This window comes from Pristiophorus japonicus, chromosome 23 (genome assembly GCF_044704955.1).
Source record: "Pristiophorus japonicus isolate sPriJap1 chromosome 23, sPriJap1.hap1, whole genome shotgun sequence".
Classification (NCBI taxonomy): Eukaryota; Metazoa; Chordata; class Chondrichthyes; family Pristiophoridae; genus Pristiophorus; species Pristiophorus japonicus.
The window spans coordinates 50,481,762-50,506,961 of NC_091999.1; the positions used below are offsets into that span (position 1 = coordinate 50,481,762).

At 40.8% G+C, this 25,200-nt stretch overlaps 1 pseudogene; it reads left to right on the forward strand.

Annotated features, from left to right (window-relative positions):
- Positions 1-25,200, forward strand: part of LOC139235536 (Ig heavy chain C region-like) — a 65,875-nt pseudogene that overhangs the window by 36,470 nt on the left and 4,205 nt on the right.

Here is a 25,200-nt window from a genome sequence, read left to right on the forward strand (position 1 = left end):
GCCATGTCTCCGAAATTCCCAATTACATTATATCCGTTAAAAGCAATCTGCGCTATTAATTCATCCACCTTATTATGAATGCTCCTCGCATTGAGACTCAAAGCCTTCAGGCTTGTTTTTTTAAAACTCTTTGTCCTTTAGAATTATATTTTAATATGTCGCTTTTTGATTTCTCTGCCCTCCACTCTTACTTTTCTCCTTCCTATCTTTTACTTCTGCCGCCTTTTTACTTCCCTCTGCCTCCCTAAATAGATCCCCATCCCCCTGCCATATTCGGTTAAACCCTCGTCAACAGCACTAGCAAACACACCACCGAGGACCTCGGTCCCGGTCCTGCCCAGGTGCAGACCATCCGGTTTGTACTGGTCCCATCTCCCACAGAACCAGTTCCAATGTCCCAGGAATTTGAATACCTCCCCCTTGCCCCAGTCCTCAAGCCACGTATTCATTTGAACTATCCTGCTGTTCCAACTCTGAATAGCACGTGGCACTGATTGCAATCCTGAGATTCTACCTTTGAGCCCCGACTTTTAAACTTAACTCCTAGCTCCCTAAATTCAGCTTGTAGAATGTCATCCAGTTTTTTACCTGAATTGTTGGTACCTATATGCACCACGATAGTTGGCTGTTCATCCTTCCCCTCCACAATGCCCTGCACCCGCTCCAAGACACCCTTGACCCTTGCACCAGGGAGGCAACATACCACTCTGGAGTCTCGTTTGCGGCCGCAGAAACGCCTATCTCTCCCACTTATAATGGAATCTCCTCTCACTATATACCTTCCACTCTTTTTCCAGTTCACCTGCGCAGCACAGTTACCCCTGCTGCCATGAACTTGGCTGCTGCTCCCTTTCCCTGATGAGCCACCATCCTCAACAGTATCCAAAACTGTATATCTGCCCTACCTTCCGTCCCCTGCTCTTCCTGATGGTCACCCATTCCCTATCTGTCTGTGTCATCTTTACCTGCTGTGTGACCAACTCACTAAACATGCTATCCAAGACATCCTCAGCATCGCGGATGCTCCAGAGTGAATCCATGCACAGCTCCAGTGCCTCAATGTGACCTGACAGGAGCTGTAGCTCGACACACTTCACGCACACATAGTAGCCAGTGTCCCTGACTTCCCACATACCACAGGAGGAGCAGGACACGGCTCTGGGCTCTCCTGCCATGACTTAACCTTTAGATTAACATAATTTGGCAACAATGCCAAAGGTTTCCTACTGATGAGAAAAGAAAAAGATAAAGAAAAAATGCTTACCAATCAACCAGCCAAAAACTTACCCGCTTGGCTGTGACATTACCCTTCGATTTCTTTTTACTTCTATTTTGCTTTTTGATTTTTGACGCTACACCAGCTGTTCCTGCGACTGCTCTTCCTGACGATCTGCCGCAGAACTTTTATCCGCCTCGATCCTCCCATTCCCTCTAGCTCCTCCAACTGATGCTCCTCCCGATCAGAGAGCAAGGTTTACTCACATAATACATGTTGTACTTATACAATACAAGCTGAAATTACGCAATACAATCTATTCTCACACAATACAAGGTGTACATACACATTACAAGGTTTACGCACACAACACCAAGGTGTACTCACATAATAAAAGGTGTACACATACAGTAAAAGGGGTGCTCATACAATGCAAGGAGTACACATACAACAAAAGCTTTACTTTCACAATACAAGATGTACTTACACGATAAAACGTGTGCTCATATCATAAAAGTTATACTCACTCGATATAAAATGTAAACTCACACCATAATATCAATACTCACACTATATAAGCTGTATTCATACAACAAAGTCAGTACGCACACAATACAAGGTGTGCTCACACAATAAAAGCTTTACTTATAAATACATGGTGTACTCCCACAATACAAGATGTAGTCACGCAACACAAGCTGTACTCATGCAACACAAGTTCTACTCACACAATATATCGTGACTTCACACAATACAAAGTGTACCCACACAAAACAACATATACGGACAAATGTTAATCTGTACTCACACAACACATTGCATTCTCACCCGATACAAAGTATCATCATTGGCAGTGCGTCGAAACGAGGATGACTTGCTTCCACGCCAAAAAGAAGGATGAGTTCACAGATGTTTCAATGAAGAACCTAATATTCCAGGTTCCAAACTACATCCTGACGGGTGGAAGATGCTTGTGCATGAATTTTTTTAACGTGTGGTGGCCGTTACACACCAGCCGCCACACGGGCTTGACAGAGCTAGGTCTTATTCCAGTGGCAAGGGTTATCCTAGATGTGCTCTGTTGCACGGACCTAGTGTGCACACATATCACTGTGTGGTCTGGCCCGCGCTGCCCAATGGCACCGAACTCACGCCTCTGTAAGCTACAAGGCTACGGACTCAGAGCTGGAAAGTGGGATTAGGCTGGATAGCTCTCTATCAGTCTGCGCAAACACGATGGGCCTAAATGGCCTCCTTCCTTGCTGTAAATTTCTATGGTTATATAATGAGAAATAATTAACAGTTTCGGGGGTCGATAACCAGGTGTTTAAAGGCCATTCATTTCTCTCTTTCCATATCGCTGTTAGTTAAAGGAACACAGATTGATTTCCCCTCATTATGCATCTTTAGTTGTGAAACAAAAATCCTTCCTGTTAATAGAGAACCACATTCTGCACTGGGGGAGACGGCGGGTAGCTTCAGCCTGTAAAATTCTCCTCCTCTTGTTCAAATCCCGCCAACACCTCGCCACTCCCTATCTCTGTAACCTCCTCCAGCCCACCAACCCTCTTAATGAAGGAAAACATTTTCAGTGTCAGACGGCTCGGTAGCCGGAGGACACCGATTTAACATGATTGGCAAATGAACCAGATGCCACAAGAGCGAAAAACATTCAGTAGCGAAATGTTATGGCCTGGAACGCACTGCCTGTAAGGGTGGTGGAGGCAGATTCACTCTTTACGTGCAAAAGAGATAAATATTTGAGTTGCAAAGATTTGCAGGGTTATGAGGCAGAGCAGTGGAGTCGACTAATTATACAGCTTAGGATAAGCAAGAGAGTAAAGAATGTTCCAGAGAAACTAGAACTGTCTGTAGAGAATTTATATCTTGGGCAGGCAGCTCAGTCGGTTGGAATGCACATCCTGGGCAGGCAGCTCAGTCCCATGGAATGCACATCCTGGGCAGGCAGCTCAGTCCCATGGAATGTACATCCTGGGCAGGGAAGCTCAATCCCACGGAATGCACATCCTGGGCAGGCAGCTCAGTCCCATGGAATGCACATCCTGGGCAGGCAGCTCAGTCCCATGGAATGTACATCCTGGGCAGGCAGCACAGTCCCATGGAATGTACATCCTGGTCAGGCAGCACAGTCACATGGAATACACATACTGGGCCATGTGGGAACATCTGGATGACCACGTTGCGGGAAGTGTCGCCAGCTCCCTAATTGCCTGTTTGATGCCCTCCCCAACATCACTACTACTGTCTGGATGTCGGTACACAACTGCCACTAACGTGTATTGCCCTTTGGTGTTCTGCAGCTCTACCCATATAGATTCCTTATCATAGGGGTGCATTTTGAGCACCGGGTTTCGGAGCTTGAGCAGTTGCTAGCGTCAATGCAGTCTATCCGCGGGGCTGAGAGCTTCGAGAATAACGTATTTCAGGAGGTAGTCACCCAGCAGCTTAAAATTGTGCAGGCATAGAGGGAATGGAAGATCGTCAGACAGACAAGGAGGAACTGGCATGTAGGACAGGAATCGCCTGACTCATTAACCGCTTTTCAGTTCTGGTTAATGAGGAGCATGATGGTTGCTCTGGGGAGTGAAGCCAGTGCCAAGTCCATGGAACCATGGGTGGCTCAGCTGTACAGAAGGGAAGGAAGAAGAGTGGAAGAGCAATAGTGGTAGGTCATTTGATACATGGGGAATAGACAGACATAGAAACATAGAAAATAGGTGCAGGACTAGGCCATTTGGCCCTTCTAGCCTGTACCGCCATTCAATGAGTTCATGGCTGAACATGCAACTTCAGTACCCCATTCCTGCTTTCTCGCCATACCCCTTGATCCCCCTAGTAATAAGGACGTTTGGAGGCTGCAGACGTGACTGCAGGATAGTTATTGCCTGCCTGGTTCCAGGGTCAAGGTTTGTCACTGATAGGGTGCAGGACATTGTGAGGGAACGGGGGGGAGGGGGGTGAATAGCAGAAGTCGTGGTCTATATTGTCAGCAATGAGAAGAATGACGTCCTTCAGGCAGTTTTAAGGGAGCTGGAAAGGAGACTAAAAAACAGGATATCAAATGTAGTAATCTCCAGATTACTCCCAGTACCACGTGCTAGTGAGTACAGAAATAGGAGGATCGAGCAGGTGAATATGTGGCTTGAGACGATGCAGGAGGGAAGACTTTAAATTTCTGTGGTATTGCGACTGTTTCTGGGGGCGGTGGGAACTGGACAAGCCAGTCGGGTTGCACCTGAACAAAGCTGGGACATAGATCCTCTACAAGCTGGGAGAGCCTCAGCTCGTTGGTGGGACAATTTTTGGATAAAATGCTGAGGGATAGGATAAATCTTCATTTGGGAAGACACGGATTAATCAAGGACAGTCAGCATGGATTTGTTAAGGGAAAGCCGGGTCTGTCTACCGATTGACTCTCCTATATAGCCCCTCAAAAAATGTAATGAGGGCAGTGCATTTGAATATGTGTATATGAATTCTAGCAGCGATTTTGATAAAGTCCCACAAGGCAGACTGGTCACAAAAGTATAAGCAATTGGGATACGAGGCAAAGTGGCAAGTTGGATCCAAAATTGGCTCAGAGTCAGGAAGCAAAGGTTAATGGTTGATGGGTGTTTTTGAGACTGGAAGGCTGTCTCCAGTGGGGAATCCATAGGGCTCACTACTAGGTCCCTTTTTTATCAATAATTTGGACTTCAATCTATAGGGTATGATTAGGAAGTATGCAGATGACACACAAATTGCCGTTGTGTTTGATAATGAAGAAGAAAGTTATAGACTGCAGGAAGATGTCAATGGACTGATCAGGTGGGCAGAATAGTAGCAAGTGGACTTCAATCCGCGGAAGTGTGAGGTCTTGCATTTGGGTGGGCTAACAAGGCAAGGGAATACACAATGAATCGTAGGATACTGAGAAGTGTAAATGAATAAAGAGACCTAGGAGTGCATATCCACAGACCCATGAAGGTTTCAGGACAGGTAGACATTATAAATACATTAAGAGGATAACTAGAGAAAGAATGGGGCCTATTAGAGACCACAAAGGAAATCTGTGTGTGGAAGCAGAAGATGTGAATATAATTCTTAATAAATACCCTGCATTTGTTTTCACAAAAGAGAGGGGCGATGCAGATTTTGCAATGAGGGATGAGTGTGAAATATTGGACGAGGTAAACATAGTTGGAGAAGAAGTATTAAGGGACTTAGCAGCTTTGAAAGTGGATAAATCCCCAGGCCCAGATGAAATGTATTTCAGGCTGTTAAGCGAAGCAAAAGAGGAAATAGCAGAGGCTCTGACCATCATTTTCCAATCCACACTGGCTACAGGTGTGGTGCCAGAGGACTGAAGGACCTCTGATGTTTAACCTTTGTTTAAAAAGGGAGACAAGGATAGATCGATTTATTAAAGGCCAGTCAGCCTAACCTCAGTGGTGGGATTTTTTTTTGGAAAAATCCTGAATGACAGGATAAATCTTTATTTGGAAAGACATGGATTAATCAGGAACAGTCCGCACGGATTTGTTCAGGGAAGGTCATATCTGACTAACTTGATTGAATCTGTCCCCTCTTCCAGGTCATCTATGCATATTGTAAACAATTGTGGTCCCAGCACCGATCCCTGTGGCACACCACTAACCACCGGTTTCCAACCCGAAAAGGACCCATTTATCCCGACTCTCTGCTTTATGTTAGCCAGCCAATTCTCAATCCATGCTAATACATTTCCTCTGACTCCACTTACCTTTATCTTCTGCAGTAACCTTTTGTGTGGCACCTTATCGAATGCCTTTTGGAAATCTAAATGCACCACATTCTTCGGTATTCACCATGCTCATTATATCCTCAAAGAATTCTAGTAAATTAGTTAAACTTGATTTCCCCTTCATGAATCCATGTTGCGTCTGCTTTATTGCACTATTCCTATCTAGATGTCCCGCTATTCCTTCCTTAATGAGAGCTTCAAGCATTTTCCCCACTACAGATGTTAAACTAACCGGCGTATAGTTACTTGCCTTTTGTCTGCCCCCTTTGTTAAACAGAGGCGTTACATTAGCTGCTTTCCAATCCGCTGGACCTCCCCAGAGTCCAGAGAATTTTGATAGATTATAACGAATGCATCTGCTATAACTTCTGCCATCTCTTTTAATACCCTGGGATGCATTTCATCAGGACCAGGGGACCTGTCTACCTTGAGTCCCATTAGCCTATCCAGCACTACCCCCGTTGTGATAGTGATTATCTCAAGGTCCTCCCTTCTCACATTCCCGTGACCAGCAATTTCTGCAATGGTTTTTGTGTCTTCCATTGTGAAGACCGAAGCAAAATAATTGTTTAGGGTCTCAGCCATTTCCACATTTCCCAGTATTAAATCCCCCTTCTCATCTTCTGAGGGACCAACATTTACTTTAGTCACTCTTTTCCGTTTTATATATCGGTAAAAGCTTTTACTATCTGTTTTTATGTGTTGCGCAAATTTACTTTTGTAATCTATCTTTCCATTCTTTATTGTTCTCTTAATCATTCTTTGCTGTCGATTAAAATTTTCCCAATCTTCTAGTTTCCCACTAACATTGGCCACCTTATACGCATTGGTTTTTAATTTGATACTCTCCTTTATTTCCTTGGTTATCCACGGCTGGTTATCCCTTCTCTAACCGCCCTTCTTTTTCACTGGAATATATTTTTGTTGAGCACTATGAAATAGCTCCTTAAACGTCCTCCACTGTTCCTCAATTGTGCCACCGTTTAGTCTGCGTTTCCAGTCTACTTTAGACAACTCTGCCATCATCCCACTGTAGTCCCCTTTGTTTAAGCGACTGTAATATAAATAGAGACAGGGTCTCGTGTAATGTAAACAGAGACAGGGTCTAGTGCAATGTAAGTAGGGACAGGGTCTAGTGTAATCTCAGCAGAGACAGGGTCTAGTGCAGTAATACATTTTAAATCTCTGGCTTGTGGTTACTGTCCGTCCTACCAGTGGTAAAGTTTTCTAACTATTTACTTGATTAAAACTCCTCATAATTTTGATCGCCACTATTAAATCTGCCTTAACATTCTCGGATATAAGGAGCACCGTCCCAGTTTCCAGCTGTTCTACTGATGCACCTCATGAACATCCAGATGAGGATTCGCTAAGATTTGATCCCATTTTACAACAGTGCCAGAATATCATCCCAGGCAAGATAAGAGCATTATCCCCAGGAATTAAACCGATTGTGTAAGACTCGTCTCAGGCAATGAACTTTGGACACTCTGAACTAAATGACAACATCTAAAAAATTAAGCTGTGACGTGCTAAAGCCCCGGTACAATGGGATCACTCTCACCTCTGAGTGAGAAGGCTGTGGGTTCTCAACCCCTCTTCACAGACTGAGCACATAATCTCGGCTGGCACTCCCGGTACCAGTACCGAAGGAGAAGGGGAGGGGGGGCTATATTGACGGTGGAGCAGTCTTTCGGATGAGACGTTACATCTGCTGAGTCTTCACTCACAGTTGGATGTAAGAGATTGAGTGGCACAATTTTAAATAGCAGGGGAGTTCACCCCGAAGTCCATTACACATACTTATCCATTAACCAGCATCGCTAAAGAACAGATTCTGTGGTTATTATCACATTATGTTTGTGGGAGCTTTCTGTGTGCAATTTGACTCCACGTTTCCTGCATTACAAAAGTGACTACACTTCAAACGTACTTCATTATAAAGCACTTTTGGACATTCTGAGGACGTGAAAGACGTGAAAGTTATTTCTAAACGTCAACATTTAAAATACACGTTGCAATGGGTGACTCCTCTGTTCGCTGTTTTAACTTGTTTATTTTAAGTGGCTGGAATCTTACGCTAAATGGACATCCAGTGAATTACTGATCTGTTCAGCGAGGTTCCATTGACATTGGTAGCAGAATTTTCAGAATTGAATTATTAATTTTAATATGTTCCCTTTGATATAAATCACATCTCTTCTAATTGAACAAACCAAAAACCGATGTCACAGCTGGAGATATTTCCATTTCTTTGTACCAACTACCAATATTCATAAAATAAACCCGTGCTGTGAGTTAAAACTAATCAGTAAATGACTTTGTGGATCTGCTTTTGCTGCCATGAACACTTCATGGAAACCTGTGAGGTGTTTATGTAAATAAACGCAGAAATAGAAGTCCCAGATTAGAATAGTGAACGACAGAATAGAAATAAACAGAGAAAGAAACGCTAATGTCTCAACGGATTCCAGCAACAATTGATGTTTGGGATATTTATTTTCAGTTATTGGTGAACAAATCAACGATGTTATCCGCGGCCAGAATAGGGAAAGATTCTAGTCACCGTACATAGTCACAGCTCAAATGTATTCGTGGCATTTCTCTGTATCCCCTCCCTCTCTGCCTCTCTCTACTATCCCCACCTTTTGCCTTGCCTCTAAAGAATGCGTCATTATTTTTACTTCACAATAAGAAGTCAATGTCAAACAAAAATATTCTCTAAGGTCTATTTCCAGGCCTCAAACCAAATTGGTGGGTGTGCGGAGAGGCAGCTTTATAATAAAATATATCATGTGAACTCAATGATCTTGGGTGTTTGATGTGACTCTGTAGCGGGAACTTTACTCTGCATCTAACTACGTGCTGTACCTGCCCTGCGAGTGTTTAATGGGACGGTTTCGAGGGAGCTTTTCTCTGCATAGACCAGTGATGTACCTGCTCTGGAAGAGTTTGATGGGACGGTGTAGAGGGGGCTTTACTCTATAGCTTACCCGTGCTGTACCTGCCCTGGGGGCGTTTGATATGACGGTGTAGAGGGAGCTTTATTGTTTTTCGAATCGTGCTGTACCTGAGCTGGGAGTGTTTGATGGGACAGCATCGAGGGAGCTTTTCTTTGCATAGACCCGCGCTGTCCCTGCCCTGGGAATGTTTGATGGCACAGTGTGACATCACTATCGCAGAAAATTGTTTTTGTCAGTGCAACTTCCTGTATATTGCATTTCGTGTTTACCTCTTTGACATCATCACGTCAGCAACACGTAAACAATGGGTGACCTCATTGTTTACAACAAAGCAGCGTCATGAACGTGATTTGGTCGCCATAGCTTCATCGGTGCGACGTCTGACCCTCAGCCAAATGGATTGCTCGATTTGACCTATATAGACACATCTATACCCCAGGGTCTAGTGCAGTAATAACCGAGACATGTCCAAGTATAACATAGACAGAGAGAGGATATAGTGTAATATCTACAATGACAGGGACCAGTGTAAAATATAAACACACAGCGTCTAGTGTAATATAAACAGAGACAGGGCCTAGTGTAATATAAAGAGAGACAGTGTCTAGTGTAATATAGAAAATAAAGGGGCTAGTGTAATATAAACAGAGACGATATCTAGTGTAATATAAAAAGTGCAGGGTCTAGTGTAATATAAACAGAGACAGTGTCTAGTGTAATGTAAAAAATACAGAGTCTAGTATAATATAAACAGAGACAGGGCCTAGTGTAATATAAATAGAGACAGGGTCGAGTGTAATATAAATAGAGACAGCGTCTAGTGTAATATAACCAGAGACAGGACCAATCTATTATAAAGAGACAGGGGATAGTATAATATAAATAGTGACAGGGTCCAACATAATATAACAAAGGATAACGTGCTCTAATACTAACTAATACATGAGATATTGTAGTAGAAACATTGACATTTTCGAGTGCAATATAAACTGAGACATATCGAGTGCAATATAAAGAGAGACATGAACTAGTGAAATATTGACAGAAACATGGTGTACGGTCATATAAACAGAGACAGCGTCTAGTTCAGTAGTAACTGAGAATGGGTCTAATGTATTATAACGGAGGGTCCAGTACTGTGATAACTGATACAGAGCCGAGCATAATATAAGCAGAGACACGGTCTAGTGCAGTGTAACTGAGACAGTATCCACAGTAATAAAATTGATCCCGAGACTTGTGCAGTAATAACTGAGACAGGGCCTTGTGCAATCCGAAAAGAGAGATGATCGAGTGTAGTTATAATTAAACAGGGTCCAGAGTAATTTAAACATATAGAATGCCTGGAATAATTTGATGGTAACATTCCAGCCATGCGAATCTTCATGTCTGTCTGACTGTCTATCTGTCTGTCGTTCGGTCGGTCGGTCCATTCGTCTGTCCGTCCATCCGTCGATTCGTACTTCTATCCATCTATCTGTACTTCTATCTAATATTACACTAGAACCTGGCTCTCTTAAGACCCTGTCCCTGTTAATATTACACGGGACCCTGTCTCTGTTTATATTACCCGTGTCCCTGTCTCTGTTTATATTGTACCAGACCCTGTCTCTGTTTATATTGCACTAGACTCTGTCCCAGTTTATATTACACTAGACACTGTCTCTGTTTATATTAGTCTCGACCCTGTCTCTGTTTATATTATAATGGACCCTGTCGGTGTTTATATTATTCTGGACCCTGTCCCAGTTTATATTGCACTAGACCCTGCCTCTGTTTATATTACAGTAGACTCTGTCTCTGTTTTTATTACACTAGACCCTGTCTCTGTTTATATTACACTAGACCCTGTCCCAGTTTATATTACACTAGACACTGTCTCTGTTTATATTGTACTAGACCCTGTCTCTGTTTATATTACACTAGACCCTGCCTCTGTTTACATTACATTAGACCCACTCCCAATTCATATTACACTAGAGACTGTCTCTATTTATATTAGTCTAGACCCTGTCTCTGTTTATATTCGACTAGACCCTGTCTCTGTTTATATTACACTGGACCATGTTTCTGTTTATATTAAACTAGACCCTGTCTCTGCTTATATTACACTAGACCCTGTCTCTGTTTATATTGTTCCAGACACTATCCCTGTTTATATTACACTAGACTCTGTCTCTGTTTATATTACACTAGACCCTGTCTCTGTTTATATTGTACTAGACACTGTCTCTGTTTATATTACACTAGACCCTGCCTCTGTTTACATTACACTAGACCCTCTTCCAGTTCATATTATACTGGACCCTGTCTCTGTTTATATTAAACTAGCTCCTGTCTCTGTTTATTTTACACTAGACCCTATCTCTCTTCATATTACACTAGACCCTGTCTCCGTTTATATTAAACTAGACCCTGTCTCTGTTTATATTACACTAGACACTGTCTGTGTCTATATTCTTCTTAACACTATCCCTGTTTATATTGGACTCGACCCTGTCTCTGTTTATATTAAACTAGACGCTGCCTCTGTTTTTGTTACACTAGACCATGTCTCTGTTTATATTACACCAGACACTGCCACTGTTTATATTCTTTCTGACACTATCCCTGTTTATATTACACTAGACCCTGTCTCTGTTTGTATTACACTAGACTCTGTCTCTGTTTATATTACACTAGACCCTGTCTTTGTTTATATTCTTCCAGACACTATCCCTGTTTATATTACACTAGACCCTGTCTCTGTTTATAATACACTAGACCCTGCCTCTGTTTATATTACACTGGACACTGTCTCTGTCTATATTCTTCTTAACACTATCCCTGTTTATATTGGACTCAACCCTGTCTCTGTTTATATTAAACTAGACCCTGTCTCTGTTTATATTACACTAGACCATGTCTCTGTTTATATTACACCAGACACTGCCTCTGTTTATATTCTTTCTGACACTATCCCTGTTTATGTTATACTAGACCCTGTCTCTGTTTGTATTACACTAGACCCTGTCTCTGTTATATTACACTAGACCATGTCTCTGTTTATATTGCACCAGACACTGCCTCTGTTATATTCTTTCTGACACTATCCCTGTTTATATTACACTAGACCCTGTCTCTGTTTGTATTACACTAGACCCTGTCTCTGTTTATATTACACTAGACCCTGTCTCTGTTTTTATTCTTCCAGGCACTATCCCTGTTTATATTACACTTGACCTTGTCTCTGTTTATAATACACTCGACCCTGTCTCTGTTTATACTACACTAGACCCTGTCTCTGTTTATTTTACTCCAGACCCTGTATCTATTTATATTACACTGGACCCGGTCTCTGTTCATATCACACAAGACCCTGTCTCTGTTTATATTCTTCCAGACACTATCCCTGTTTATATTACACTAGACGCTGTCTCTGTTTATAATACACTAGACCCTGTCTCTGTTTATAATATACTAGACACTGTCTCTGTTTATACTACATTAGACCCTGTCTCTGTTTATATTACACCAGACACTGCCTCTGTTTATATTCTTTCTGACACTATCCCTGTTTATATTACACTCGACCCTGTCTCTGTTTATAATACACTAGACCCTGTCTCTGTTTATACTACACTAGACCCGGTCTCTGTTTATTTTACTCTAGACCCTGTCTCTATTTATATTACACTGGACCCTGTCTCTGTTAATATCACACAAGACCCTGTCTCTGTTTATATTCTTCCAGACACTATCCCTGTTTATATTACACTAGACCCTGTCTCTGTTTATAATATACTAGACACTGTCTCTGTTTATACTACATTAGAATCTGTCTCTGTTTATATTACACTAGACCCTCTCTCTGTTTATATTACACTAGACCATGTCTCTGTTTATATTACACCAGACACTATCTTTGTTTATAATCTTTCTGACACTATCCTTGTTTATATTTCACTAGACCCTATCTTTGTTTGTATTACACTAGACTCTGTCTCTGTTTATATTCCAATAGACACTGTCTCAGTTTATATCACACGAGACCCTGTCTCTTCTTATAATACGCCAGGCATTGTCACTGTTTATATTATCTTCGACACTGTCTCTCTTTTTATTACACCAGATCATCTTTCCTTTTCAAATATATATTGATTTCCCTATTTGAAAGTTATAATTAAATTTGCTACCATCACCCTTCCAGACACTACATTCCAGGTTATTACAACTCGCTGCATAAAAAATCTCCTTATCTCCCGTCTGGATTTATTTTTTCATTCATCTTAATCTTTGTGTTCTGGTTACCGATAGACCTGCCGATAGAATCCCCACCTTACTATCAACTCAATGAAACCCCTTCACAATTTTGAAAACATCTGTTAATCTCCCCTAAGCATTCCCTGCTATAATAAGAATAAACCCATCCTCTCTCGTCTCCAGAAAACTGAACTCCCTCATGCCTTGCACCAATCTCCTCTGCATCCTCGACAAGAGCCCGACAATCTTCTTAAAATTTGGATTGAAAAAAATTCAATCTTTATTTGCCCTTCAGATTATTTCTAAGGATACATGCTCCCTTCAAATTTGACTGACTGAGAAGCATTAATTATATTGTTTTACTTGTTTTGACAAAATGGACGGTGACTGAAATGCTCAGCAACATCCGTCTCCACATGACTCATGTATCAATATGATCATTGTCGCCACCTGCTGATAAACGACATCTACTGCAAGCTCCAGAGCTTACTTCAAACATGATTCATAACACCCACAACAATAACTTGCTTGAACGTTTACCCAGAGGATTTTTTTTAGAACAAACCACAAGAGGTGCAGATGATCAGGAAGTATCAAGGGCGGAATTAGCAAAATTATTATTGCAAATTCACCTTCAGCTCATCATACAGAGCGGTCAGATTAGATAAACTTCCATAATGAATAAAAACCTCACAGGAAAAATGGTGCAACCGTGGCTAACAAGGGAAGTTAATGATAGTATTAGATTAAATTAACAGCCATGGAATGTTGACAAAAAGAGTAGTAAGCCCGAAAATTAGGAAGATTTTGGAATTCTGCAAAAGATGCACATGCAACTGATAATATGGGAGAAAATATAAAATTAAATAAGCTATCAAAATCTACAAACAGATGGTTAGAGCTTCTACACGTGTATAGAAAGATGACTTAAATTAGCGTACTTTACAATACAAAGGTAGATAGGACAGTAAACAGTGAGGAAGAAGTAAGGAGGCTGCAAAGGGATATTGACAGGTTAAGTGAGTGGGCATGAACATGGCAGATTGAGTATAATGTGGAGAAGTGTGAAGTTACGCACTTTGGTAGGACAAATAGAGACGCAGAAAATTTTTTAAATGCTGAGAAACTGGGTAATATTGTTATTCAGAAACACCTGGATGGCCTTGTACACGAATCACAGAAAGCTAACATGGAGCCAAAGTGAGCAATTAGGAAAGCAAATGGTAAGCAACATTTTATTGCAAAGGGATTGGAATATTAGAAAAAAGAAGCCTTCATGCACTTATATAGGGCTCTGCTGAGACTACACCTGATGTATCGTGTACAGTTTTGTTCTCCTTATCTAAGGAAGGATGCACTTGCCTTGGAGGGAGTGCATCTCAGGTTCATCAGACTGATCTGATTCCTGGGACGGCGGCGGGGGCGTGAGGCTGTTCTATCAGGAGAGATTGAGTATCTAATGTCCATATTTCCTCGGAAATCACAACATAAGAACATAAGAATTGGGAGCAGGAGTAGGCCATATGATTCAGCGAGCCTGTTCCGTCATTCAACGGGATCATGGCTGCTCTTCTACCTCAACTCCCCTTCCCTGCACTATCCACATATCTTAATGGAAACATATGCAGGGCTTCAGGGAAATGGCGGGGGATTGGTCAATTATACAAAGTACGTCAAGTGTGGTCTAACCATGTTTAGCATAACTATTTCACGTTTCAATTCGATCCCTCTAGAAATAAACCCGAGTGTAGGTGTTCTTCTTTTTATAGCATTATTAACCTGCGTCGCTACCTTTAGTGATGTGTGTATTTGCATTCTCAGAGACCTGTGTTCCTCCATCCCACATAGATTCTTATTTTAAACGTGATAAGTGACCTCCTTATTTTTCTCACCAAACTGTAATAACTCATACTTGTCTGTGTTGAAATTAATTAGTCAGTCCGTGTATTCTTTTAATTAGTTGCAGTGTTCCACAGTATTTAAACGCCAACCCGCCCGCCCCAAGTGCATTGGTAAAATTTAGATATTGTGTGTTTGACTCCAAAATCTAAATTGTTAATATAAGTTGTGAACAATAGTGGACCCAGCACTGACCTTTGTGGGATCCCTCTTTCTATCTATCTGTTTATCTATCTATCTATCTATCTATCTATCTATCTATCTATCTATCTATCTATCTATCTATCTATCTATCTATCTATCTATCTATCTATCTATCTATCTATCTATCTATCTATCTATCTATCTATCTATCTATCTATCTATCTATCTATCTATCTATCTATCTATCTATCTATCTATCTATCTATCTATCTATCTATCTATCTTTCTATCTATCTATCTTTCTATCTATCTATCTATCTATCTATCTATCTATCTATCTATCTATCTATCTATCTATCTATCCATCTATCTATCTATTTATCTATCTATCTATCTATCAATTACAGGGTTATGTGCAGTACTGATACACCAGCTGACTGCTGCTAATGACATGATGTCTGAGACTTTGGATATATTTCCTTTCCTGCAATATGTGAATAGTTACACACATTTACACAACGAAAACATTTTACTTAACACCAGTTCTGTTATTGGGTAGATGTGTATATAAATAGGTCTTTTCACAACGTAAATGTTTTGAAGTTGGCTTCCAGGCATGCGGTCAGTAGAGAGAAAACTGACCTTTGATGGAGTGCACAGAACCCCAGATGCTTCCTGAAAATGACACTGGTGTTCGAGGCTCGCTGACGGCAGTCGGTTGGGTTACTGCCAAATATTGTGCGGGTCAGATTAGCGTGAACAAGAATGAGAGAAAGATGGTATTTAACTATTTAAATATTACATTATTCAGTCGAACTTTTAAAATAAGAAACATTTTACATCGTATAACATCTCAAGAATGATTTTACGTAAATTGCATGCTCACAATATTACAAAACAGGATCGGAAAATAATGAATTGATACACACAGTACCTAATGAAAACTATTTCCAAATAAAGACCATTCTAAATCTTTCAGTCGATTTATTCAGTACAGCATGAAGTGCTGGAGAGAGGTTTAATGTCCTCACCCCACACTGTAATGAGATGAGTGGGATTCGCAAAGCAACTAAAACAGGTTGAAGTGCCTTGAATATTCTCACAGAGAAGTGCCAGCTGCACTTCTTTAATATTCTCACAGAATTTTGCGCCTGGTCTAAACTAATGTCTCCATTATTCGTGATCAGTAGCCGCGCAGTGTGCAGTGTAATTTGAACTGATTTGGATCGCTGAACAAGCCCTCTCACAGCCCGGCTACCAGTGGGTGGTGAAAGGCCCAGATTGTGATCTGTTTCTGCTGGAGATGAAGCATTTATTCCTGTGATATTCTGTAACATATCACTATGTCCTGATAGACCGTGTTCCTGTTACCCGTGTCTGTTACACATTCGGTCGCTATTAAAGTTAGCTGCAAGGATTTGGATGTCGAGGTTTGCTGATCACATTATCGATTCTGATTCACCAGCTTCTCTCATAAAACGCTGGTCTGAAGCGGGCGGGCCCCACTTTCTTATGTGTCTTCGTCAACTCACTCCTTAATCATCAGACAAGTGGACTTATTTTACAGCTAAATTTTACAGCTAAACGGCTGTCTTAGAGTCACAGACTCAGGGGCATTAGTGAAATGCAGTGAGAGACAATTGTATAATGTGAGGAGTATGATATCATCTCCAGAACAAAAGTGTAGCTTCAGCCAAGTACACTGTAAATAGAATCACATTACCCATCTACCGCACTCGGGTACATAGAGTGATATCAATTCAGATTATAGGGGATACTTTACTGGTACAGTTGCATGGATAGATAGCGGGAGATGTAAAAGCACAAACTGGCCGTGTGTTTAGATCCTGATAATGTAATTCAATCTCAAAGATTTACATCCCCTGTGAAAGAGTGAGGAATAAAGGGATTTAATTTACAGTCCAGATGTGAGTCCATTCTGTTGGTGATGTGGAAAGAGTGACGTGGATACAGAAACCGCTTCTATCAGGGAATCAATGGGTGGCGCCTTTAACCTCGCCCCCATCTCCCGGGTATTTAGCTGCCGGCCACTGGGAGCGCAATACAACAGTCTGGGAGTGGGTTTGCTCAGTGAGTTCTTGCCAGAACCAGTCACCACACATTGCCAGGAGGATGAGGTCGGCGATTGCTTTCGTTTTGTTGCTGGCTTTACTTTCCCGTGAGTCGTTTTTATTGTCCAATTCTCTCATTGTTACTGTCTCAGTGATAGTCTCTCTATGGAATTTTACAGAGTCAGGAATCATTTCTCGAGGATTGATCCTCGGGGTATTTTGATTATTTTTACAGGTGTCCAGTCGGATGTGGTGTTGACTCAGCCCGAGGCAAAGACCAGGATTTCCTGAGGCTCCCTGAGACTGACCTGTAAACCAGCGGGTTCGATCTTAGCGGCTATGGTATGAACTGGGTCCGCCAGGTTCCCGGACAGGGGCTGGATTGGCTGGTTTACTACTACACTCCAGCGAGCAACAATAACGTCCCAGGGATTGAGAGCCGATTTACTGCATCCAAAGACACTTCAAACAACATCTTCACGTTGGACATGAAGAACATGAGGAGCGAAGACACCGCCATCTATTACTGTGCAAGGAAGGACTATGGGAGTGGGTCACGGTGCAATACAGAGCGAGCTCTCCATACAAAAACCCCAGACAGGGAGTTTGCTCAAACCTGCGACCATTACCACGCCAGGAGCGTCGAAGGAACTGAGGCTTAAATAAAAATAATTAGAAATAAGTTATATATATATATATATATATATATATATTTAAATGTATAACAGTTTTCTTCTTTATTACTATTGATTGCCATGTTGAACATGCACAGATGCTTCAGAAGTATTCCAATCATTTTTGTAAATATAATGAACGGTACAAAATGAAATATCTCGCTGATTCACTCTTACGATAGTCGGAATCGGGTTTTTAGAGCTGGGTGGAATTTAATCTCTGTATTTTACAGTTAACAGTCCGCCGGAGTATTTGACACAACGTGTCTCACTCTGTTACGCAATTGGCTACTGGGGACAAGGGACCATGGTGACGGTGACTGCAGGTAAGGAGCATTCACTGATTCAGTAACACTTGTATTTGTGTCTTTATTTTATATTTCTGTTTATTTTAATAATTATTTCGTTCACTGAAACTTGGGTCCGGTGGATTTTGTTTTGAGATTTTTTTGCAATTATCAATGTGATTCTGCTGCAAAGTGATTATAAAATTCAACTGTTTCTCCACAGAAAATGTTGCTGATGTGATTTGGTATTTATTTGCTGACGAGACTGTGTGTCGAGGTTACTTTAAATACCTTATGATCATTACACTGTTTGACGTTTCTGCAATGTTTAATCTTGGTGACCTCTGATTGCTGGAGTTTTTCTGATCGAATGCAAACATTGTGTTTGAATGTGTTTAAAAGAACATTGTAGGCACAAAACAGAAAGCTTAGAGGTCAGTAAATAACCTTAAGGTCATTTAAGTTTTTTCATGAAAATTACATTGTCATCTACTGACCGAATGTTCCCGAATGATCAGATTCAATACGTGAGTTGTAATTAAGAACTGACAAATTAACATATTTCCAGCTGGAACACATTTAAATTAACATTATTATAACGTAGTAATATCACCGATTATTATTGAAATACGCTATAATATCAAAATTAATGTATTTAACATGATCCGTCCAATCACAATTCTCTGTCAGTATTTTATATTTCTGTTGAATTCAATCTTTCGTTATTTCAGTGTTAGGCGGGTTTGATGATTGTGTAATGAGATTTTTTGCAATGATACATTTGATTCTGCTGAAAGGGTTTATAGAATTACGGATCTGCTCCATGAAAGGTTCTGTCGAGGGATTCCGCCCCTCAGCGATGTGATTTAGTGTTGATCTGCTGAGGAGAGTTTGTGCCTGTGTTACTCAGAATACCTAGAATTTGTGAAACTGTTTGGCGTTTCTACAATGTTTAATATCGGTGACAGCAGCAGGTTTCTGATCGAATCCAAACACGATATGTATTTTGAAACTGTTTGAAAACAGTCGGTAGGCAAAGAACAGGACGGGTTTAGACATCAGAAATTATTGAAAGGTATTTTAACATCACAATTATTGAAGTGATAATTATATATTCAACTATTAATCAATGTTGACGATGCTGGTATATTAATATGTGAAATGTAACTAGTTGCCATCTACATAATTAACTTATTCAGGTTGTAGTTGGATTAAATTACTATTAACCAACCGATTATAATGCAATAATATCTCTGAATGTTATTCAAATATGCTATAAGTCCAATGTTCATTTACTTAATATTATTCGCCTTCAAAAATCCTGCTCGACACTGGGCACCATTAAGGCAAGCAGAAACTTTTAGAGGCTGGATACAGTTATTAATTATGCCTGCAATTATTTCATTAACAACATACTGATTCCACCGCTGTGTTCAGTTTGAGTCGGGAGTTCAATTACTTGCTACCTCCTGTTTACACAGATGAATGACTGAGTGCAATTAATTATAACTTAAAGCCGTGTTGCAAATTCCATTTTATCAATTTAATATATCTGCCGGGGTATGACATTCTCACTGTGTAGCAGAAATTTGTTATTGAATCAATATTGTGTGTTGTTTGATAGAATTATCACTAAGTTAATCTTGAACACTTTGCAAGAACCAAAGCTGAAAGACAGGCGTCGCTGGCAGTCAAAGAATTGTTCATGTAATTATATTGAAATTCAAGGCAGGTTCCGACTGCGTATGGCTGGAGACAGCAAATAATCCATTGAAATTCAAGCAGATTAATTTACTTACAAAAGGTTCATCTTATTTTGAATTTAAAACAAAATTCAACTCCCAAAACGCTGCTGTATGCGGAATAGAACGGTAGACAAAGCACAAATCATATCTGAGAGCTATGTTTAATTCTTATTAATATTAAATTGATGAACAATGTCTCTCCTCCATTTGCTCATTCAGTTTCAGTGCCCCAGATGGTCTGAATGAATTGTTATCCTCTAGTTTTACACTGACCATTCTGGAAACTATTTTCAAGAAGTAGCAGAATATATTTAATCATTAACTTACGGGCATTTTGTGACTAACTGGAGTATTCAGCCATGAACTCATTGAATGGCGGTGCAGGCGCGAAGGGCCGAATGGCCTACTCCTGCAGCTATTTTCTATGTCTCTATGAACTTTAAAAGATTGTCTGTGTTATTCAGTAGCGGAGGCTCTGCTACTGACTGCAAACTGCAAGGATGGATTTTAATTAATAAAACCATTTTTGGGGTTTAAGATTGAGGAGAATATTTCAGCTCGAGATTCCAGCATTAGTAAACAAGCGGTTTACAGCCCATCGGAGTTGTGACCCCGGCTGGACAGAGAACTATTTAAATTAGACCACCCCCAAATCCATCATGTGAAATGTTCTCTGCGAATAGACGCAGTTTATGCTACATTAGAAACATGCAGAGTTTAAAAAGGTGTCGGTCGAGAGCGGGACATTAGTAGAACTGCCTGATTATTGTCAATTATTCAAATTTGATTCCATTTAAGTAAAAATAAGGTATATTTCTGAGTAGTTATGTATTAATATGCTGCTTAATATTTTAATATTGATTAATTGTTATGGTAAGTTAAGTAAACCATAATATATCACAAGTTATCAGGCAGAAAAGGTTTTAGAATTATTAATAATTACTTGTATTTGTATGGCTGAAATTCAAGCACGTTAATTTAATTTCAAAAGTTCCAGGTAGGTATGCTTCTGAGGAGGAAGGGCCAGACTGGCACTCAGATTATTTTCAATATTCAGCTAACATGAACATTAAATTAGAATGTAACATCAGTGCTAATTCATTAAAACATAAGCGAGCCCTTACAATTGTGTTGCATACTGGTCAGTATTACAATTATTGCAAAATTTCAAGGGTTGGAGATAATGTTTAATTCATTCATAAATTAATTTAGAAAACAATACATTTATAACTCGGCTGTGCTGAGTTCGACAAGGTGTCGCTGCAGATTTTAGTGAATTAATTTCCTGTTTTTCCGCGATGATTTTACAGGTTATATTTACTGATGAAAATATATAAAATCAGTGGGTGATTAGGTATCACTGGATATGTCTCCTGGATTGTGACATTCTTACTCTGTCACCGAGTCCCGTGTGACAGGCAGCAAATTCCCGTGGAATGTGAATTATTTCCAGATACTTGCTTTCAGGGAAGTTAATTTTTACACGGTTTACCAGATAGTTGACAGAAATGGGGAAATGGCTGGATGTTGAAGAGTCTCTCAAATTAATATCAGATTAATTTCAAAGAATCTGCAGCGTTGAGGTGGTTGGAAATTGAAAAGAAATAAACTAGAAATCAAACAGCTTCATTGAAATTAACAGATTGAACTGGTCTCTCTCTGCCTGGAGCACCCTTGTTGCACCGTTTGTGTCTGTTCTGTTTCTGTGCGCCTGCTCACTGGGTGAGAATCAGGAGTCCTCCTGACGGGTTGTAAACCTTCTGGATTGTGATCCTGTATTGCGGGCAGTGTCACTTAATTCAGTTATTTAAGAAACTGGTATATGTGAGAAACGGGAAAGATTGACTTTAAGGTTGAGGAGTCGCTGTAGAGATGAGATCAGTAATCCAGATTGTGACAGTCAGAAGGAGCAGTTCCGAAACACCACGGGGAGACAGTCGAAGGAGTTTTAATCAGTTTCTAACCCGGTTGTACCTGCCCTGACAGTGTTTGATATGACAGCTTTACTCTGCAACTAACCCGTGCGTTATCTTATCTGCCAATGCTTGATGGGAAATTGCAGAGATAGCTTTAATCAGTCTTTAACCTTTTCTTTAAAAGGACGTGGAATTTAATTGGGTCCTTCAATATAGAATGATCTTCTATTTAATCAGAGCTTTGGAGGGGTGGTGCGCTTTAATGGGACAGTGTTTTGGAAGCTTTTCATTGTACTCGTCATAATTGTGCTTAATTAATCGGTCAATTTGATAACGCATTTTATGGGGAGACATTTCGTAGCACATCTCTGCAGTACTTGAGCTGGGAATGTTTGACGGGATAGTATAGATAATATATTACTCTGTGTGCAACACTTGCTATACCTGTCCTGACCCACACGGCAGCATAGCGGGAGCTTTGCTCTCTTATCCGTGCTGTATCTGACCTGAGAGTGCTTGGTCAGGCAGTGTTCTCGGCACCGTTATCAGCGTCTAACAGATAGCAGATAAACTGCTCAATTTTTAATGAGTTATTAATGTTTGAACATTTTGAGCATCAGATTACTAATGAACATGATTGGCCTGATCCTCAGCTCACTTTCAGAACAAACAGTTTCAGGAAGTGAATAACGCTTCAGAAAGCAGCGCCTGTTCTGATCTGATGGGAGGTTACAAGTTATTTCCACAATTAAAATAGAGAATATCGAGACTCCCACTTCAAATAACCATCATGGGGACCTCATGTTTAGAAAAATTATGTTGTCCAAGTCTTCCTGAGAAGGTTAAAGGCAGGGACAAACTGTGACGAGATGCAGCTATTGGCCTGGGTCACAACACAAGGCACACAGTCACTGAGCTGCAATACTGTGAAACATTTAAAGAGAGAGAGTCAACCTGCAATAAGTCATCATTCGCAATGAATTTAAGCCTTTCTAACAGCATGTGATTGACTAATTTGCGTCAGATTTATAAGATCCCTTTATTTTAAATATCCTCTTTTATTATAACGAACAATAAAAATAGATCTGGTATAGGTGTCCAAAATATGAAGTGTTTCCTTCCATGAAATCTAGAAGAACTATTCCCACTGACTCGTGTAGACTGATAGCATCTCACAGCATTGGAAGAGGCCATTCAGGCATCGTGCCTGTGCCGGCTCTGAAAGAGCTGTCCAATTTAGTCCAACTCCCCAGAATTTAACGTGCAAATGAATCCTCCTGACGTACTGGAGATACTGCCTTGTGCATTCCTGAAATTACCAACCCTCTGTGTGAAAAAAATCACCTTAATTTCACCTTCTGATCTTTTCACAATTATTTTAAAACGGCGACATTTGGTTACCCACCTACTTTCCAGCGGAATAATTTCTCCCGACTTAGTATATCAAAACCTTACATAATGTTGAATATCTCTCTTAGGTCTCCTCTTAACCTCTGCTCTAAGGAGAATATTCTAGCTTCTCCAATCTCGCCACACAACTGATGACCCCATCCCTGGCATCATCCAGGTAAAAGTCTCCCCTCTACGCTCCCCAAGGGCTTGACATCCTTCCTACATTGTGGTGACAAAATTGTACGCAATAGTCCAGCTGAGGCCTAACACGTGATCTGTAAGCTTAGCATAACCGCCTTGTTTTTGTAGTCAATGCCCCATTTACAAAGTCAAGTATCCCATACGCTTTCCTAACAGCCTTACCAGTTTGCCCTGCCCTCTTCAAAGATTTGTGAATATGTACATCCAGATCTCTCTATTCGTGCATCCCCTCAAAACAATACTATTTAGATTATACTGCCTCTCCAACTTCCACCCAATGTGCATCGCTTCTCAATGATTCGCATTTAATTGCAATTGCCATGTCCCAGCCTATTTCACTGGTCCATCTGTCTTCTCATGGAGTCTGCTGCTATCATGCTCACTATTGGCTACGTTGCAAGGTTTTGCATCATTTTCGAACTTCGAAATTGTATTCCCTGTAACCAAGTCCATGTTATTGTTATATAACAAGAACAACAATGGGAATTGAAACGGGCCATTTAAGAAGTAAACTTCAAATTAACCGGATTTTGGAATGGTATTTTATTCGGATTATTAATGGAGTGGCAGGAAGCAGGCTACTCAAGAGACATGCATATAATTGAATGGAATAGTGCTCAGATCACAGTGCGCTGAAGGACATCGCTCTCACTCAAATGCTGAGAAAATAAGGAAGACATTCGTCTCAATCGCGGTTCATTTACAACATGCATCTTAGAAACTAGACTATGGAAATGCTACCTGTTGAATTATGTGGTAGGCAAGTTTGGAGGGTATTTTGCTAACGTCCTAAGCAGGAATTCCGCTGCTCCTTTGAAGTGCAGTCACTGTTGTTTTGTAGGGATACACCACAGGCAATGTGCACAGAGCAAATTTCCCCAAACTGCAATTAAATAAAGGACAAGAAATGGTGCTCATTGAGAAATAAATGCAGGCCGAAATAACAGGAACACGTCTCTGTTCTGCTATTGCACGATCCAATGAAGGCTTCTTTATTGACGAGTTGTGTAAAGGTTCTTCTTGTGTAATGTGACAGAGCTCGGTGATAGAGTGGTGCGTTCCTGACCAGCGCATTGACAGGTGCTTACGATAGAACTGACAGAAGCTCAAATGCCCGTGTAGCCTTTGATGGAGAAATGGTGGAATTAGTTTATTCTGCAGTCAAATTTCGATTTGTTTATTTCTTTTATAAGCACGGATTACAGAGTCTAACTTGTTCAATGGGCCAATCCTTCCCAGTAACACCGTCTCCCCCATCGTCTGCGCCCTGCTCTCCTCCTGTGAACAGCCCAGCACCGATGGCTCCATCACGTAGGGCTGTTTGGTGATGGACGACTCCCCTGACATCATCAGCCTTTTCTGGAAGGAAGATAAAGAGCCGACCACGACTGGATTGAAGACCTACCCGTCATTGCTCAAAAAGAATTGAACCAACACCCTGAGCAGCCAATTAACCATCACCGAGTCCGAGGTGGGGAGCAGCACAATCTGCTGCGAAGTTCGACGTGGTGGGTCGCTGTGGAACATCACAATATCAGGTTAATGATGTGGGATACAGGGCAAACTGTGATAAGGTGAGAAGTTATGTTCAACTTGTATAGAAACTTGTTTAGACAACACTTAGAGTACTGTGCATAGTTCTGGTCTCCATATAATACTTAGAATA